Here is a 20,567-nt window from a genome sequence, read left to right on the forward strand (position 1 = left end):
AATGCTGTGCTTTCCCAAAGGCTTTGGCTTGGAGCGAACAGCACTTCACTGCTGCTTCCTCAGCAAGGCTTCAGTCGCGTCAGGGAAGCAGAGCTGCGGGAGAGCTGGTGCCTCTTGGACCTTGCTTTCCCAGGCTCCAGTTCGTGTTCTGGGTTCACCCTGCCAAGCCGAACTAAGCAGACACAGCTACAACCCTCCAGTAGCGTGCATAGCCTAGGTTGGCACTCAATACACACTACCATCTTCCAGTGTAGGCATCCCTTGGCCTTTTACTCTGGCACTTAAGCGGACTGCAAACTAGACCAGTGCTTTCCCCACAGGAAAGGAGAGCTGACAGGAACCCTGCACATGGCCCGTGCACTGAATAGGGAGCTTTGGGGGACTGTCCCCACTCCTTCCCCTTAAACCCCGTGAATCCTCCAAGCTTCCACATCCTGGAGGAAGTCGGCGTCTGACTCGCTGTTAGTTCAGGGAGCTGTTTCTGCGAGTACACCGTAGGCCCCTGGTGACTAGAGCATGTCTGCCCCAGGGACAGGTGGCCAAGGAGCTGCTATCTCCTTGGCCCACAGACTCAGGACAGGCATGCTTTCTACCCAGACTCCTTCCTAAGAGTGGAGCCTGCACCCTGCCATACACATCCCCTCCTGTCTCCTTAGCAACCAGGCTTCTGACTGTCTGAACTGGGAGCGGGTGACACTTGTATTACCACTGAACGCTGTGCCTGCCAGGGTCGTCCCTCCTGCTTTGCAACCGTTTCCAGACAAGAAGGCCAATGGCTGCTGCTCTTCTCCCCGGGCAGAGTGTTGAACCTTCCACAGATATGCTCCTGGGGTGCGCAGTGAAAAACGTGTCCCTTTCCTTAAGGCTCTTTCCATAGGCGCAAGCGCGCTTCTCTCACAGGCAGAAGGGATGCCCAGGCAAAGAGGATTTCTCTCCATGCGGGTTTAGTACACTGTGCTGAAGAGACCAGCTCAGGCAACAGGAGAATCCCTCAGACCCGACTCTGATTTCCCAAAGAATGCTGCGCTTTCCCAGAGGGGATGCCAGGGCAAAGAGGCTTTCGCTCTATGCGGTATTCTCCCATAGTGCTGCGAATACTAGGCTAAGGCAAGCAGCAACAGCAGCCCACAGAACCGACTCTGATTTCCCAGCGACTGCTATGCTTTCGCAGAGCTTTACAGCTTGGCAGGAACCGCACTTCGCTGCTGCTTCCTCAGAAAGGCTTTGGGTGTTTAGTCTGTCCCGACAGGGAAGAAGAGCCGCGAGAGAGCTGGTGCCTCTTGGGACTTGCTTTCTCGGGCTCCTCGTTCACACCCGGGGTTACCTTGCTATGCCGAACTAAGCAGACACAGTCCCAACCCAGCAGCAGCGTCCGTTCTTAACATGGCACTCAATGCCTATTACAATCTCGTGGGGAAGGTAAGGCTTTGCCTTTGGCTCTGGCGCTCCGGCAGGCTCAAGGTCTAGGCCAGTGCCTACACCACAGGAGAGAGCTGGCGACAGGATCACTGCACATGGCCCGTGCACTGGGATGGGGAACTGTGGGGGACTGTCCACACTCTTTCCCCAGCACACCCCCTGCCACCCACATCGCTGCCACATCTTGGTGGAAGATGGCATCTGAATGCCAGTTCCATTTGTGTTGTTTCCGCGAGTTGCAGCTATGTCGCCTGGTGGGAAGCCCAAGTCTGTTCTTGGGACAGATGGCCAAGGAGATGCTGCCCCTTTTTGACCAGAGGCAAAGGACTGGCCTGCCTTCTGCCCAGACTCCTTCCTCAGCGTGGAGTACGCGCCTCTGCCCTAGTCATGCCCTCATGTCTCCTTAGCAGCCTGGCTTCCATCTCTCTGCACAGGTAGCGGGTGACACTTGTCTTGCCACCGGCCTGTGGTTCGTGCCATGGCAGGCTATCCTGCATCCCGAGTGTTTCCAGACCCCAAGGCCAACGGCTCCTTTTCTTCTCCAGGGGCGGCAGTTGCGCTTTCCCCTCACTTGGTTTCTCTCTCAGGCAGAGGGGATGCTAGGACAAAGCGTATTTCGCTCCATGCGGGTATCGTCCACCAAGCTGTGGAGACTAGCTCAGGCAAGCAGAAGCAGCATCCCCTAAAAAAACTCTGATTTCCCAAGGAAAGCTGCGCTTTCCCAGGCGAGATGCCCAGGCAAAGAGGCTTTTGCTGAATGCGGGTTTCTCCCACCGCGAGGCTGGGATCAGGCAAGCAGCCCCAGCCCGCAGAACATTTCTTAGCGAATGCTGTGCTTTCGCAAAGGCTTTGGCTTGGAGCGAACAGCACTTCACTGCTGCTTCCTCAGCAAGGCTTCAGTCGCGTTAGGGAAGCAGAGCTGCGGGAGAGCTGGTGCCTCTTGGACCTTGCTTTCCCAGGCTCCAGTTCGTGTCCTGGGTTCACCCTGCCAAGCCGAACTAAGCAGACACAGCTACAACCCTCCAGTAGCGTGCATAGCCTAGGTTGGCACTCAATACACACTACCATCTTCCAGTGTAGGCATCCCTTGGCCTTTTACTCTGGCATTTAAGCGGACTGCAAACTAGACCAGTGCTTTCCCCACAGGAAAGGAGAGCTGACAGGAACCCTGCACATGGCCCGTGCACTGAATAGGGAGCTTTGGGGGACTGTCCCCACTCCTTCCCCTTAAACCCCGTGAATCCTCCAAGCTTCCTCATCCTGGAGGAAGTCGGCGTCTGACTCGCTGTTAGTTCAGGGAGCTGTTTCTACGAGTACACCGTAGGCCCCTGGTGACTAGAGCATGTCTGCCCCAGGGACAGGTGGCCAAGGAGCTGCTATCTCCTTGGCCCACAGACTCAGGACAGGCATGCTTTCTACCCAGACTCCTTCCTAAGAGTGGAGCCTGCACCCTGCCATACACATCCCCTCCTGTCTCCTTAGCAACCAGGCTTCTGACTGTCTGAACTGGGAGCGGGTGACACTTGTATTACCACTGAACGCTGTGCCTGCCAGGGTCGTCCCTCCTGCTCTGCAACCGTTTCCAGACAAGAAGGCCAATGGCTGCTGCTCTTCTCCCCGGGCAGAGTGTTGAACCTTCCACAGATATGCTCCTGGGGTGCGCAGTGAAAAACGTGTCCCTTTCCTTAAGGCTCTTTCCATAGGCGCAAGCGCGCTTCTCTCACAGGCAGAAGGGATGCCCAGGCAAAGAGGATTTCTCTCCATGCGGGTTTAGTACACTGTGCTGAAGAGACCAGCTCAGGCAACAGGAGAATCCCTCAGACCCGACTCTGATTTCCCAAAGAATGCTGCGCTTTCCCAGAGGGGATGCCAGGGCAAAGAGGCTTTCGCTCTATGCGGTATTCTCCCATAGTGCTGCGAATACTAGGCTAAGGCAAGCAGCAACAGCAGCCCACAGAACCGACTCTGATTTCCCAGCGACTGCTATGCTTTCGCAGAGCTTTACAGCTTGGCAGGAACCGCACTTCGCTGCTGCTTCCTCAGAAAGGCTTTGGGTGTTTAGTCTGTCCCGGCAGGGAAGAAGAGCCGCGGGAGAGCTGGTGCCTCTTGGGACTTGCTTTCTCGGGCTCCTCGTTCACGCCCGGGGTTACCTTGCTATGCCGAACTAGGCAGACACAGTCCCAACCCAGCAGCAGCGTCCGTTCTTAACATGGCACTGAATGCCTATTACAATCTCGTGGGGAAGGTAAGGCTTTGCCTTTGGCTCTGGCGCTCCGGGAGGCTCAAGGTCTAGGCCATTGCCTACACCACAGGAGAGAGCTGGCGACAGGATCACTGCACATGGCCCGTGCACTGGGATGGGGAACTGTGGGGGACTGTCCACACTCTTTCCCCAGCACACCCACTGCCACCCACATCGCTGCCACATCTTGGTGGAAGATGGCATCTGAATGCCAGTTCCATTTGTGTTGTTTCCGCGAGTTGCAGCTATGTCGCCTGGTGGGAAGCCCAAGTCTGTTCTTGGGACAGATGGCCAAGGAGATGCTGCCCCCTTTTGACCAGAGGCAAAGGACTGGCCTGCCTTCTGCCCAGACTCCTTCCTCAGCGTGGAGTACGCGCCTCTGCCCTAGTCATGCCCTCATGTCTCCCTAGCAGCCTGGCTTCCATCTCTCTGCACAGGTAGCGGGTGACACTTGTCTTGCCACCGGCCTGTGGTTCGTGCCATGGCAGGCTATCCTGCATCCCGAGTGTTTCCAGACCCCAAGGCCAACGGCTCCTTCTCTTCTCCAGGGGCGGCAGCTGCGCTTTCCCCACACTTGGTTTCTCTCTCAGGCAGAGGGGATGCTAGGACAAAGCGTATTTCGCTCCATGCGGGTATCGTCCACCAAGCTGTGGAGACTAGCTCAGGCAAGCAGCAGCAGCATCCCCTAACAAAACTCTGATTTCCCAAGGAAAGCTGCGCTTTCCCAGGCGAGATGCCCAGGCAAAGAGGCTTTTGCTGAATGCGGGTTTCTCCCACCGCGAGACTGGGATCAGGCAAGCAGCCCCAGCCCGCAGAACATTTCTTAGCGAATGCTGTGCTTTCCCAAAGGCTTTGGCTTGGAGCGAACAGCACTTCACTGCTGCTTCCTCAGCAAGGCTTCAGTCGCGTCAGGGAAGCAGAGCTGCGGGAGAGCTGGTGCCTCTTGGACCTTGCTTTCCCAGGCTCCAGTTCGTGTTCTGGGTTCACCCTGCCAAGCCGAACTAAGCAGACACAGCTACAACCCTCCAGTAGCGTGCATAGCCTAGGTTGGCACTCAATACACACTACCATCTTCCAGTGTAGGCATCCCTTGGCCTTTTACTCTGGCACTTAAGCGGACTGCAAACTAGACCAGTGCTTTCCCCACAGGAAAGGAGAGCTGACAGGAACCCTGCACATGGCCCGTGCACTGAATAGGGAGCTTTGGGGGACTGTCCCCACTCCTTCCCCTTAAACCCCGTGAATCCTCCAAGCTTCCACATCCTGGAGGAAGTCGGCGTCTGACTCGCTGTTAGTTCAGGGAGCTGTTTCTGCGAGTACACCGTAGGCCCCTGGTGACTAGAGCATGTCTGCCCCAGGGACAGGTGGCCAAGGAGCTGCTATCTCCTTGGCCCACAGACTCAGGACAGGCATGCTTTCTACCCAGACTCCTTCCTAAGAGTGGAGCCTGCACCCTGCCATACACATCCCCTCCTGTCTCCTTAGCAACCAGGCTTCTGACTGTCTGAACTGGGAGCGGGTGACACTTGTATTACCACTGAACGCTGTGCCTGCCAGGGTCGTCCCTCCTGCTTTGCAACCGTTTCCAGACAAGAAGGCCAATGGCTGCTGCTCTTCTCCCCGGGCAGAGTGTTGAACCTTCCACAGATATGCTCCTGGGGTGCGCAGTGAAAAACGTGTCCCTTTCCTTAAGGCTCTTTCCATAGGCGCAAGCGCGCTTCTCTCACAGGCAGAAGGGATGCCCAGGCAAAGAGGATTTCTCTCCATGCGGGTTTAGTACACTGTGCTGAAGAGACCAGCTCAGGCAACAGGAGAATCCCTCAGACCCGACTCTGATTTCCCAAAGAATGCTGCGCTTTCCCAGAGGGGATGCCAGGGCAAAGAGGCTTTCGCTCTATGCGGTATTCTCCCATAGTGCTGCGAATACTAGGCTAAGGCAAGCAGCAACAGCAGCCCACAGAACCGACTCTGATTTCCCAGCGACTGCTATGCTTTCGCAGAGCTTTACAGCTTGGCAGGAACCGCACTTCGCTGCTGCTTCCTCAGAAAGGCTTTGGGTGTTTAGTCTGTCCCGACAGGGAAGAAGAGCCGCGAGAGAGCTGGTGCCTCTTGGGACTTGCTTTCTCGGGCTCCTCGTTCACACCCGGGGTTACCTTGCTATGCCGAACTAAGCAGACACAGTCCCAACCCAGCAGCAGCGTCCGTTCTTAACATGGCACTCAATGCCTATTACAATCTCGTGGGGAAGGTAAGGCTTTGTCTTTGGCTCTGGCGCTCCGGCAGGCTCAAGGTCTAGGCCAGTGCCTACACCACAGGAGAGAGCTGGCGACAGGATCACTGCACATGGCCCGTGCACTGGGATGGGGAACTGTGGGGGACTGTCCACACTCTTTCCCCAGCACACCCCCTGCCACCCACATCGCTGCCACATCTTGGTGGAAGATGGCATCTGAATGCCAGTTCCATTTGTGTTGTTTCCGCGAGTTGCAGCTATGTCGCCTGGTGGGAAGCCCAAGTCTGTTCTTGGGACAGATGGCCAAGGAGATGCTGCACCTTTTTGACCAGAGGCAAAGGACTGGCCTGCCTTCTGCCCAGACACCTTCCTCAGCGTGGAGTACGCGCCTCTGCCCTAGTCATGCCCTCATGTCTCCTTAGCAGCCTGGCTTCCATCTCTCTGCACAGGTAGCGGGTGACACTTGTCTTGCCACCGGCCTGTGGTTCGTGCCATGGCAGGCTATCCTGCATCCCGAGTGTTTCCAGACCCCAAGGCCAACGGCTCCTTTTCTTCTCCAGGGGCGGCAGTTGCGCTTTCCCCTCACTTGGTTTCTCTCTCAGGCAGAGGGGATGCTAGGACAAAGCGTATTTCGCTCCATGCGGGTATCGTCCACCAAGCTGTGGAGACTAGCTCAGGCAAGCAGAAGCAGCATCCCCTAAAAAAACTCTGATTTCCCAAGGAAAGCTGCGCTTTCCCAGGCGAGATGCCCAGGCAAAGAGGCTTTTGCTGAATGCGGGTTTCTCCCACCGCGAGGCTGGGATCAGGCAAGCAGCCCCAGCCCGCAGAACATTTCTTAGCGAATGCTGTGCTTTCCCAAAGGCTTTGGCTTGGAGCGAACAGCACTTCACTGCTGCTTCCTCAGCAAGGCTTCAGTCGCGTTAGGGAAGCAGAGCTGCGGGAGAGCTGGTGCCTCTTGGACCTTGCTTTCCCAGGCTCCAGTTCGTGTCCTGGGTTCACCCTGCCAAGCCGAACTAAGCAGACACAGCTACAACCCTCCAGTAGCGTGCATAGCCTAGGTTGGCACTCAATACACACTACCATCTTCCAGTGTAGGCATCCCTTGGCCTTTTACTCTGGCATTTAAGCGGACTGCAAACTAGACCAGTGCTTTCCCCACAGGAAAGGAGAGCTGACAGGAACCCTGCACATGGCCCGTGCACTGAATAGGGAGCTTTGGGGGACTGTCCCCACTCCTTCCCCTTAAACCCCGTGAATCCTCCAAGCTTCCACATCCTGGAGGAAGTCGGCGTCTGACTCGCTGTTAGTTCAGGGAGCTGTTTCTGCGAGTACACCGTAGGCCCCTGGTGACTAGAGCATGTCTGCCCCAGGGACAGGTGGCCAAGGAGCTGCTATCTCCTTGGCCCACAGACTCAGGACAGGCATGCTTTCTACCCAGACTCCTTCCTAAGAGTGGAGCCTGCACCCTGCCATACACATCCCCTGCTGTCTCCTTAGCAACCAGGTTTCTGACTGTCTGAACTGGGAGCGGGTGACACTTGTATTACCACTGAACTCTGTGCCTGCCAGGGTCGTCCCTCCTGCTCTGCAACCGTTTCCAGACAAGAAGGCCAATGGCTGCTGCTCTTCTCCCCGAGCAGAGTGTTGAACCTTCCACAGATATGCTCCTGGGGTGCGCAGTGAAAAACGTGTCCCTTTCCTTAAGGCTCTTTCCATAGGCGCAAGCGCGCTTCTCTCACAGGCAGAAGGGATGCCCAGGCAAAGAGGATTTCTCTCCATGCGGGTTTAGTACACTGTGCTGAAGAGACCAGCTCAGGCAACAGGAGAATCCCTCAGACCCGACTCTGATTTCCCAAAGAATGCTGCGCTTTCCCAGAGGGGATGCCAGGGCAAAGAGGCTTTCGCTCTATGCGGTATTCTCCCATAGTGCTGCGAATACTAGGCTAAGGCAAGCAGCAACAGCAGCCCACAGAACCGACTCTGATTTCCCAGCGACTGCTATGCTTTCGCAGAGCTTTACAGCTTGGCAGGAACCGCACTTCGCTGCTGCTTCCTCAGAAAGGCTTTGGGTGTTTAGTCTGTCCCGACAGGGAAGAAGAGCCGCGAGAGAGCTGGTGCCTCTTGGGACTTGCTTTCTCGGGCTCCTCGTTCACACCCGGGGTTACCTTGCTATGCCGAACTAAGCAGACACAGTCCCAACCCAGCAGCAGCGTCCGTTCTTAACATGGCACTCAATGCCTATTACAATCTCGTGGGGAAGGTAAGGCTTTGCCTTTGGCTCTGGCGCTCCGGCAGGCTCAAGGTCTAGGCCAGTGCCTACACCACAGGAGAGAGCTGGCGACAGGATCACTGCACATGGCCCGTGCACTGGGATGGGGAACTGTGGGGGACTGTCCACACTCTTTCCCCAGCACACCCCCTGCCACCCACATCGCTGCCATATCTTGGTGGAAGATGGCATCTGAATGCCAGTTCCATTTGTGTTGTTTCCGCGAGTTGCAGCTATGTCGCCTGGTGGGAAGCCCAAGTCTGTTCTTGGGACAGATGGCCAAGGAGATGCTGCACATTTTTGACCAGAGGCAAAGGACTGGCCTGCCTTCTGCCCAGACACCTTCCTCAGCGTGGAGTACGCGCCTCTGCCCTAGTCATGCCCTCATGTCTCCTTAGCAGCCTGGCTTCCATCTCTCTGCACAGGTAGCGGGTGACACTTGTCTTGCCACCGGCCTGTGGTTCGTGCCATGGCAGGCTATCCTGCATCCCGAGTGTTTCCAGACCCCAAGGCCAACGGCTCCTTTTCTTCTCCAGGGGCGGCAGTTGCGCTTTCCCCTCACTTGGTTTCTCTCTCAGGCAGAGGGGATGCTAGGACAAAGCGTATTTCGCTCCATGCGGGTATCGTCCACCAAGCTGTGGAGACTAGCTCAGGCAAGCAGAAGCAGCATCCCCTAAAAAAACTCTGATTTCCCAAGGAAAGCTGCGCTTTCCCAGGCGAGATGCCCAGGCAAAGAGGCTTTTGCTGAATGCGGGTTTCTCCCACCGCGAGGCTGGGATCAGGCAAGCAGCCCCAGCCCGCAGAACATTTCTTAGCGAATGCGGTGCTTTCGCAAAGGCTTTGGCTTGGAGCGAACAGCACTTCACTGCTGCTTCCTCAGCAAGGCTTCAGTCGCGTTAGGGAAGCAGAGCTGCGGGAGAGCTGGTGCCTCTTGGACCTTGCTTTCCCAGGCTCCAGTTCGTGTCCTGGGTTCACCCTGCCAAGCCGAACTAAGCAGACACAGCTACAACCCTCCAGTAGCGTGCATAGCCTAGGTTGGCACTCAATACACACTACCATCTTCCAGTGTAGGCATCCCTTGGCCTTTTACTCTGGCACTTAAGCGGACTGCAAACTAGACCAGTGCTTTCCCCACAGGAAAGGAGAGCTGACAGGAACCCTGCACATGGCCCGTGCACTGAATAGGGAGCTTTGGGGGACTGTCCCCACTCCTTCCCCTTAAACCCCGTGAATCCTCCAAGCTTCCACATCCTGGAGGAAGTCGGCGTCTGACTCGCTGTTAGTTCAGGGAGCTGTTTCTACGAGTACACCGTAGGCCCCTGGTGACTAGAGCATGTCTGCCCCAGGGACAGGTGGCCAAGGAGCTGCTATCTCCTTGGCCCACAGACTCAGGACAGGCATGCTTTCTACCCAGACTCCTTCCTAAGAGTGGAGCCTGCACCCTGCCATACACATCCCCTCCTGTCTCCTTAGCAACCAGGCTTCTGACTGTCTGAACTGGGAGCGGGTGACACTTGTATTACCACTGAACGCTGTGCCTGCCAGGGTCGTCCCTCCTGCTCTGCAACCGTTTCCAGACAAGAAGGCCAATGGCTGCTGCTCTTCTCCCCGGGCAGAGTGTTGAACCTTCCACAGATATGCTCCTGGGGTGCGCAGTGAAAAACGTGTCCCTTTCCTTAAGGCTCTTTCCATAGGCGCAAGCGCGCTTCTCTCACAGGCAGAAGGGATGCCCAGGCAAAGAGGATTTCTCTCCATGCGGGTTTAGTACACTGTGCTGAAGAGACCAGCTCAGGCAACAGGAGAATCCCTCAGACCCGACTCTGATTTCCCAAAGAATGCTGCGCTTTCCCAGAGGGGATGCCAGGGCAAAGAGGCTTTCGCTCTATGCGGTATTCTCCCATAGTGCTGCGAATACTAGGCTAAGGCAAGCAGCAACAGCAGCCCACAGAACCGACTCTGATTTCCCAGCGACTGCTATGCTTTCGCAGAGCTTTACAGCTTGGCAGGAACCGCACTTCGCTGCTGCTTCCTCAGAAAGGCTTTGGGTGTTTAGTCTGTCCCGGCAGGGAAGAAGAGCCGCGGGAGAGCTGGTGCCTCTTGGGACTTGCTTTCTCGGGCTCCTCGTTCACGCCCGGGGTTACCTTGCTATGCCGAACTAGGCAGACACAGTCCCAACCCAGCAGCAGCGTCCGTTCTTAACATGGCACTCAATGCCTATTACAATCTCGTGGGGAAGGTAAGGCTTTGCCTTTGGCTCTGGCGCTCCGGGAGGCTCAAGGTCTAGGCCATTGCCTACACCACAGGAGAGAGCTGGCGACAGGATCACTGCACATGGCCCGTGCACTGGGATGGGGAACTGTGGGGGACTGTCCACACTCTTTCCCCAGCACACCCCCTGCCACCCACATCGCTGCCACATCTTGGTGGAAGATGGCATCTGAATGCCAGTTCCATTTGTGTTGTTTCCGCGAGTTGCAGCTATGTCGCCTGGTGGGAAGCCCAAGTCTGTTCTTGGGACAGATGGCCAAGGAGATGCTGCCCCCTTTTGACCAGAGGCAAAGGACTGGCCTGCCTTCTGCCCAGACTCCTTCCTCAGCGTGGAGTACGCGCCTCTGCCCTAGTCATGCCCTCATGTCTCCCTAGCAGCCTGGCTTCCATCTCTCTGCACAGGTAGCGGGTGACACTTGTCTTGCCACCGGCCTGTGGTTCGTGCCATGGCAGGCTATCCTGCATCCCGAGGGTTTCCAGACCCCAAGGCCAACGGCTCCTTCTCTTCTCCAGGGGCGGCAGCTGCGCTTTCCCCACACTTGGTTTCTCTCTCAGGCAGAGGGGATGCTAGGACAAAGCGTATTTCGCTCCATGCGGGTATCGTCCACCAAGCTGTGGAGACTAGCTCAGGCAAGCAGCAGCAGCATCCCCTAACAAAACTCTGATTTCCCAAGGAAAGCTGCGCTTTCCCAGGCGAGATGCCCAGGCAAAGAGGCTTTTGCTGAATGCGGGTTTCTCCCACCGCGAGACTGGGATCAGGCAAGCAGCCCCAGCCCGCAGAACATTTCTTAGCGAATGCTGTGCTTTCGCAAAGGCTTTGGCTTGGAGCGAACAGCACTTCACTGCTGCTTCCTCAGCAAGGCTTCAGTCGCGTCAGGGAAGCAGAGCTGCGGGAGAGCTGGTGCCTCTTGGACCTTGCTTTCCCAGGCTCCAGTTCGTGTCCTGGGTTCACCCTGCCAAGCCGAACTAAGCAGACACAGCTACAACCCTCCAGTAGCGTGCATAGCCTAGGTTGGCACTCAATACACACTACCATCTTCCAGTGTAGGCATCCCTTGGCCTTTTACTCTGGCACTTAAGCGGACTGCAAACTAGACCAGTGCTTTCCCCACAGGAAAGGAGAGCTGACAGGAACCCTGCACATGGCCCGTGCACTGAATAGGGAGCTTTGGGGGACTGCCCCACTCCTTCCCCTTAAACCCCGTGAATACTCCAAGCTTCCACATCCTGGAGGAAGTCGGCGTCTGACTCGCTGTTAGTTCAAAGAGCTGTTTCTGTGAGTACACCGTAGGCCCCTGGTGACTAGAGCATGTCTGCCCCAGGGACAGGTGGCCAAGGAGCTGCTATCTCCTTGGCCCACAGACTCAGGACAGGCATGCTTTCTACCCAGACTCCTTCCTAAGAGTGGAGCCTGCACCCTGCCATACACATCCCCTGCTGTCTCCTTAGCAACCAGGCTTCTGACTGTCTGAACTGGGAGCGGGTGACGCTTGTATTACCACTGAAGGCTGTGCCTGCCAGGGTCGTCCCTCCTGCTTTGCAACCGTTTCCAGACAAGAAGGCCAATGGCTGCTGCTCTTCTCCCCGGGCAGAGTGTTGAACCTTCCACAGATATGCTCCTGGGGTGCGCAGTGAAAAACGTGTCCCTTTCCTTAAGGCTCTTTCCATAGGCGCAAGCGCGCTTCTCTCACAGGCAGAAGGGATGCCCAGGCAAAGAGGATTTCTCTCCATGCGGGTTTAGTACACTGTGCTGAAGAGAGCAGCTCAGGCAACAGGAGAATCCCTCAGACCCGACTCTGATTTCCCAAAGAATGCTGCGCTTTCCCAGAGGGGATGCCAGGGCAAAGAGGCTTTCGCTCTATGCGGTATTCTCCCATAGTGCTGCGAATACTAGGCTAAGGCAAGCAGCAACAGCAGCCCACAGAACCGACTCTGATTTCCCAGCGACTGCTATGCTTTCGCAGAGCTTTACAGCTTGGCAGGAACCGCACTTCGCTTCTGCTTCCTCAGAAAGGCTTTGGGTGTTTAGTCTGTCCCGACAGGGAAGAAGAGCCGCGGGAGAGCTGGTGCCTCTTGGGACTTGCTTTCTCGGGCTCCTCGTTCACGCCCGGGGTTACCTTGCTATGCCGAACTAAGCAGACACAGTCACAACCCAGCAGCAGCGTCCGTTCTTAACATGGCACTCAATGCCTATTACAATCTCGTGGGGAAGGTAAGGCTTTGCCTTTGGCTCTGGCGCTCCGGCAGGCTCAAGGTCTAGGCCAGTGCCTACACCACAGGAGAGAGCTGGCGACAGGATCACTGCACATGGCCCGTGCACTGGGATGGGGAACTGTGGGGGACTGTCCACATTCTTTCCCCAGCACACCCCCTGCCACCCACATCGCTGCCACATCTTGGTGGAAGATGGCATCTGAATGCCAGTTCCATTTGTGTTGTTTCCGCGAGTTGCAGCTATGTCGCCTGGTGGGAAGCCCAAGTCTGTTCTTGGGACAGATGGCCAAGGAGATGCTGTCCCTTTTTGACCAGAGGCAAAGGACTGGCCTGCCTTCTGCCCAGACTCCTTCCTCAGCGTGGAGTACGCGCCTCTGCCCTAGTCATGCCCTCATGTCTCCTTAGCAGCCTGGCTTCCATCTCTCTGCACAGGTAGCGGGTGACACTTGTCTTGCCACCGGCCTGTGGTTCGTGCCATGGCAGGCTATCCTGCATCCCGAGTGTTTCCAGACCCCAAGGCCAACGGCTCCTTCTCTTCTCCAGGGGCGGCAGCTGCGCTTTCCCCACACTTGGTTTCTCTCTCAGGCAGAGGGGATGCTAGGACAAAGCGTATTTCGCTCCATGCGGGTATCGTCCACCAAGCTGTGGAGACTAGCTCAGGCAAGCAGCAGCAGCATCCCCTAACAAAACTCTGATTTCCCAAGGAAAGCTGCGCTTTCCCAGGCGAGATGCCCAGGCAAAGAGGCTTTTGCTGAATGCGGGTTTCTCCCACCGCGAGACTGGGATCAGGCAAGCAGCCCCAGCCCGCAGAACATTTCTTAGCGAATGCTGTGCTTTCGCAAAGGCTTTGGCTTGGAGCGAACAGCACTTCACTGCTGCTTCCTCAGCAAGGCTTCAGTCGCGTCAGGGAAGCAGAGCTGCGGGAGAGCTGGTGCCTCTTGGACCTTGCTTTCCCAGGCTCCAGTTCGTGTTCTGGGTTCACCCTGCCAAGCCGAACTAAGCAGACACAGCTACAACCCTCCAGTAGCGTGCATAGCCTAGGTTGGCACTCAATACACACTACCATCTTCCAGTGTAGGCATCCCTTGGCCTTTTACTCTGGCACTTAAGCGGACTGCAAACTAGGCCAGTGCTTTCCCCACAGGAAAGGAGCGCTGACAGGAACCCTGCACATGGCCCGTGCACTGAATAGGGAGCTTTGGGGGACTGTCCCCACTCCTTCCCCTTAAACCCCGTGAATCCTCCAAGCTTCCACATCCTGGAGGAAGTCGGCGTCTGACTCGCTGTTAGTTCAGGGAGCTGTTTCTGCGAGTACACCGTAGGCCCCTGGTGACTAGAGCATGTCTGCCCCAGGGACAGGTGGCCAAGGAGCTGCTATCTCCTTGGCCCACAGACTCAGGACAGGCATGCTTTCTACCCAGACTCCTTCCTAAGAGTGGAGCCTGCACCCTGCCATACACATCCCCTGCTGTCTCCTTAGCAACCAGGCTTCTGACTGTCTGAACTGGGAGCGGGTGACACTTGTATTACCACTGAACGCTGTGCCTGCCAGGGTCGTCCCTCCTGCTTTGCAACCGTTTCCAGACAAGAAGGCCAATGGCTGCTGCTCTTCTCCCCGGGCAGAGTGTTGAACCTTCCACAGATATGCTCCTGGGGTGCGCAGTGAAAAACGTGTCCCTTTCCTTAAGGCTCTTTCCATAGGCGCAAGCGCGCTTCTCTCACAGGCAGAAGGGATGCCCAGGCAAAGAGGATTTCTCTCCATGCGGGTTTAGTACACTGTGCTGAAGAGAGCAGCTCAGGCAACAGGAGAATCCCTCAGACCCGACTCTGATTTCCCAAAGAATGCTGCGCTTTCCCAGAGGGGATGCCAGGGCAAAGAGGCTTTCGCTCTATGCGGTATTCTCCCATAGTGCTGCGAATACTAGGCTAAGGCAAGCAGCAACAGCAGCCCACAGAACCGACTCTGATTTCCCAGCGACTGCTATGCTTTCGCAGAGCTTTACAGCTTGGCAGGAACCGCACTTCGCTGCTGCTTCCTCAGAAAGGCTTTGGGTGTTTAGTCTGTCCCGGCAGGGAAGAAGAGCCGCGAGAGAGCTGGTGCCTCTTGGGACTTGCTTTCTCGGGCTCCTCGTTCACGCCCGGGGTTACCTTGCTATGCCGAACTAAGCAAACACAGTCCCAACCCAGCAGCAGCGTCCGTTCTTAACATGGCACTCAATGCCTATTACAATCTCGTGGGGAAGGTAAGGCTTTGCCTTTGGCTCTGGCGCTCCGGGAGGCTCAAGGTCTAGGCCATTGCCTACACCACAGGAGAGAGCTGGCGACAGGATCACTGCACATGGCCCGTGCACTGGGATGGGGAACTGTGGGGGACTGTCCACACTCTTTCCCCAGCACACCCCCTGCCACCCACATCGCTGCCACATCTTGGTGGAAGATGGCATCTGAATGCCAGTTCCATTTGTGTTGTTTCCGCGAGTTGCAGCTATGTCGCCTGGTGGGAAGCCCAAGTCTGTTCTTGGGACAGATGGCCAAGGAGATGCTGTCCCTTTTTGACCAGAGGCAAAGGACTGGCCTGCCTTCTGCCCAGACTCCTTCCTCAGCGTGGAGTACGCGCCTCTGCCCTAGTCATGCCCTCATGTCTCCCTAGCAGCCTGGCTTCCATCTCTCTGCACAGGTAGCGGGTGACACTTGTCTTGCCACCGGCCTGTGGTTCGTGCCATGGCAGGCTATCCTGCATCCCGAGGGTTTCCAGACCCCAAGGCCAACGGCTCCTTCACTTCTCCAGGGGCGGCAGCTGCGCTTTCCCACACTTGGTTTCTCTCTCAGGCAGAGGGGATGCTAGGACAAAGCGTATTTCGCTCCATGCGGGTATCGTCCACCAAGCTGTGGAGACTAGCTCAGGCAAGCAGCAGCAGCATCCCCTAACAAAACTCTGATTTCCCAAGAAAAGCTGCGCTTTCCCAGGCGAGATGCCCAGGCAAAGAGGCTTTTGCTGAATGCGGGTTTCTCCCACCGCGAGACTGGGATCAGGCAAGCAGCCCCAGCCCGCAGAACATTTCTTAGCGAATGCTGTGCTTTCGCAAAGGCTTTGGCTTGGAGCGAACAGCACTTCACTGCTGCTTCCTCAGCAAGGCTTCAGTCGCGTCAGGGAAGCAGAGCTGCGGGAGAGCTGGTGCCTCTTGGACCTTGCTTTCCCAGGCTCCAGTTCGTGTCCTGGGTTCACCCTGCCAAGCCGAACTAAGCAGACACAGCTACAACCCTCCAGTAGCGTGCATAGCCTAGGTTGGCACTCAATACACACTACCATCTTCCAGTGTAGGCATCCCTTGGCCTTTTACTCTGGCACTTAAGCGGACTGCAAACTAGACCAGTGCTTTCCCCACAGGAAAGGAGAGCTGACAGGAACCCTGCACATGGCCCGTGCACTGAATAGGGAGCTTTGGGGGACTGCCCCACTCCTTCCCCTTAAACCCCGTGAATACTCCAAGCTTCCACATCCTGGAGGAAGTCGGCGTCTGACTCGCTGTTAGTTCAAAGAGCTGTTTCTGTGAGTACACCGTAGGCCCCTGGTGACTAGAGCATGTCTGCCCCAGGGACAGGTGGCCAAGGAGCTGCTATCTCCTTGGCCCACAGACTCAGGACAGGCATGCTTTCTACCCAGACTCCTTCCTAAGAGTGGAGCCTGCACCCTGCCATACACATCCCCTCCTGTCTCCTTAGCAACCAGGCTTCTGACTGTCTGAACTGGGAGCGGGTGACACTTGTATTACCACTGAACGCTGTGCCTGCCAGGGTCGTCCCTCCTGCTTTGCAACCGTTTCCAGACAAGAAGGCCAATGGCTGCTGCTCTTCTCCCCGGGCAGAGTGTTGAACCTTCCACAGATATGCTCCTGGGGTGCGCAGTGAAAAACGTGTCCCTTTCCTTAAGGCTCTTTCCATAGGCGCAAGCGCGCTTCTCTCACAGGCAGAAGGGATGCCCAGGCAAAGAGGATTTCTCTCCATGCGGGTTTAGTACACTGTGCTGAAGAGAGCAGCTCAGGCAACAGGAGAATCCCTCAGACCCGACTCTGATTTCCCAAAGAATGCTGCGCTTTCCCAGAGGGGATGCCAGGGCAAAGAGGCTTTCGCTCTATGCGGTATTCTCCCATAGTGCTGCGAATACTAGGCTAAGGCAAGCAGCAACAGCAGCCCACAGAACCGACTCTGATTTCCCAGCGACTGCTATGCTTTCGCAGAGCTTTTCAGCTTGGCAGGAACCGCACTTCGCTGCTGCTTCCTCAGAAAGGCTTTGGGTGTTTAGTCTGTCCCGGCAGGGAAGAAGAGCCGCGGGAGAGCTGGTGCCTCTTGGGACTTGCTTTCTCGGGCTCCTCGTTCACACCCGGGGTTACCTTGCTATGCCGAACTAAGCAGACACAGTCCCAACCCAGCAGCAGCGTCCGTTCTTAACATGGCACTCAATGCCTATTACAATCTCGTGGGGAAGGTAAGGCTTTGCCTTTGGCTCTGGCGCTCCGGCAGGCTCAAGGTCTAGGCCAGTGCCTACACCACAGGAGAGAGCTGGCGACAGGATCACTGCACATGGTCCGTGCACTGGGATGGGGAACTGTGGGGGACTGTCCACATTCTTTCCCCAGCACACCCCCTGCCACCCACATCGCTGCCACATCTTGGTGGAAGATGGCATCTGAATGCCAGTTCCATTTGTGTTGTTTCCGCGAGTTGCAGCTATGTCGCCTGGTGGGAAGCCCAAGTCTGTTCTTGGGACAGATGGCCAAGGAGATGCTGCCCCTTTTTGACCAGAGGCAAAGGACTGGCCTGCCTTCTGCCCAGACTCCTTCCTCAGCGTGGAGTACGCGCCTCTGCCCTAGTCATGCCCTCATGTCTCCCTAGCTGCCTGGCTTCCATCTCTCTGCACAGGTAGCGGGTGACACTTGTCTTGCCACCGGCCTGTGGTTCGTGCCATGGCAGGCTATCCTGCATCCCGAGTGTTTCCAGACCCCAAGGCCAACGGCTCCTTCTCTTCTCCAGGGGCGGCAGCTGCGCTTTCCCCACACTTGGTTTCTCTCTCAGGCAGAGGGGATGCTAGGACAAAGCGTATTTCGCTCCATGCGGGTATCGTCCACCAAGCTGTGGAGACTAGCTCAGGCAAGCAGCAGCAGCATCCCCTAACAAAACTCTGATTTCCCAAGGAAAGCTGCGCTTTCCCAGGCGAGATGACCAGGCAAAGAGGCTTTTGCTGAATGCGGGTTTCTCCCACCGCGAGACTGGGATCAGGCAAGCAGCCCCAGCCCGCAGAACATTTCTTAGCGAATGCTGTGCTTTCGCAAAGGCTTTGGCTTGGAGCGAACAGCACTTCACTGCTGCTTCCTCAGCAAGGCTTCAGTCGCGTCAGGGAAGCAGAGCTGCGGGAGAGCTGGTGACTCTTGGACCTTGCTTTCCCAGGCTCCAGTTCGTGTTCTGGGTTCACCCTGCCAAGCCGAACTAAGCAGACACAGCTACAACCCTCCAGTAGCGTGCATAGCCTAGGTTGGCACTCAATACACACTACCATCTTCCAGTGTAGGCATCCCTTGGCCTTTTACTCTGGCACTTAAGCGGACTGCAAACTAGACCAGTGCTTTCCCCACAGGAAAGGAGAGCTGACAGGAACCCTGCACATGGCCCGTGCACTGAATAGGGAGCTTTGGGGGACTGTCCCCACTCCTTCCGCTTAAACCCCGTGAATACTCCAAGCTTCCACATCCTGGAGGAAGTCGGCGTCTGACTCGCTGTTAGTTCAGGGAGCTGTTTCTGCGAGTACACCGTAGGCCCCTGGTGACTAGAGCATGTCTGCCCCAGGGACAGGTGGCCAAGGAGCTGCTATCTCCTTGGCCCACAGACTCAGGACAGGCATGCTTTCTACCCAGACTCCTTCCTAAGAGTGGAGCCTGCACCCTGCCATACACATCCCCTGCTGTCTCCTTAGCAACCAGGCTTCTGACTGTCTGAACTGGGAGCGGGTGACACTTGTATTACCACTGAACGCTGTGCCTGCCAGGGTCGTCCCTCCTGCTTTGCAACCGTTTTCAGACAAGAAGGCCAATGGCTGCTGCTCTTCTCCCCGGGCAGAGTGTTGAACCTTCCACAGATATGCTCCTGGGGTGCGCAGTGAAAAACGTGTCCCTTTCCTTAAGGCTCTTTCCATAGGCACAAGCGCGCTTCTCTCACAGGCAGAAGGGATGCCCAGGCAAAGAGGATTTCTCTCCATGCGGGTTTAGTACACTGTGCTGAAGAGACCAGCTCAGGCAACAGGAGAATCCCTCAGACCCGACTCTGATTTCCCAAAGAATGCTGCGCTTTCCCAGAGGGGATGCCAGGGCAAAGAGGCTTTCGCACTATGCGGTATTCTCCCATAGTGCTGCGAATACTAGGCTAAGGCAAGCAGCAACAGCAGCCCACAGAACCGACTCTGATTTCCCAGCGACTGCTATGCTTTCGCAGAGCTTTACAGCTTGGCAGGAACCGCACTTCGCTGCTGCTTCCTCAGAAAGGCTTTGGGTGTTTAGTCTGTCCCGGCAGGGAAGAAGAGCCGCGAGAGAGCTGGTGCCTCTTGGGACTTGCTTTCTCAGGCTCCTCGTTCACACCCGGGGTTACCTTGCTATGCCGAACTAAGCAGACACAGTCCCAACCCAGCAGCAGCGTCCGTTCTTAACATGGCACTCAATGCCTATTACAATCTCGTGGGGAAGGTAAGGCTTTGCCTTTGGCTCTGGCGCTCCGGCAGGCTCAAGGTCTAGGCCAGTGCCTACACCAGAGGAGAGAGCTGGCGACAGGATCACTGCACATGGCCCGTGCACTGGGATGGGGAACTGTGGGGGACTGTCCACACTCTTTCCCCAGCACACTCCCTGCCACCCACATCGCTGCCACATCTTGGTGGAAGATGGCATCTGAATGCCAGTTCCATTTGTGTTGTTTCCGCGAGTTGCAGCTATGTCGCCTGGTGGGAAGCCCAAGTCTGTTCTTGGGACAGATGGCCAAGGAGATGCTGCACCTTTTTGACCAGAGGCAAAGGACTGGCCTGCCTTCTGCCCAGACACCTTCCTCAGCGTGGAGTACGCGCCTCTGCCCTAGTCATGCCCTCATGTCTCCTTAGCAGCCTGGCTTCCATCTCTCTGCACAGGTAGCGGGTGACACTTGTCTTGCCACCGGCCTGTGGTTCGTGCCATGGCAGGCTATCCTGCATCCCGAGTGTTTCCAGACCCCAAGGCCAACGGCTCCTTTTCTTCTCCAGGGGCGGCAGTTGCGCTTTCCCCTCACTTGGTTTCTCTCTCAGGCAGAGGGGATGCTAGGACAAAGCGTATTTCGCTCCATGCGGGTATCGTCCACCAAGCTGTGGAGACTAGCTCAGGCAAGCAGCAGCAGCATCCCCTAACAAAACTCTGATTTCCCAAGGAAAGCTGCGCTTTCCCAGGCGAGATGCCCAGGCAAAGAGGCTTTTGCTGAATGCGGGTTTCTCCCACCGCGAGGCTGGGATCAGGCAAGCAGCCCCAGCCCGCAGAACATTTCTTAGCGAATGCTGTGCTTTCGCAAAGGCTTTGGCTTGGAGCGAACAGCACTTCACTGCTGCTTCCTCAGCAAGGCTTCAGTCGCGTTAGGGAAGCAGAGCTGCGGGAGAGCTGGTGCCTCTTGGACCTTGCTTTCCCAGGCTCCAGTTCGTGTTCTGGGTTCACCCTGCCAAGCCGAACTAAGCAGACACAGCTACAACCCTCCAGTAGCGTGCATAGCCTAGGTTGGCACTCAATACACACTACCATCTTCCAGTGTAGGCATCCCTTGGCCTTTTACTCTGGCACTTAAGCGGACTGCAAACTAGACCAGTGCTTTCCCCACAGGAAAGGAGAGCTGACAGGAACCCTGCACATGGCCCGTGCACTGAA

This window comes from Mustela nivalis (genome assembly GCF_964662115.1).
Source record: "Mustela nivalis genome assembly, chromosome: Y".
NCBI lineage: Eukaryota > Metazoa > Chordata > Mammalia > Carnivora > Mustelidae > Mustela > Mustela nivalis.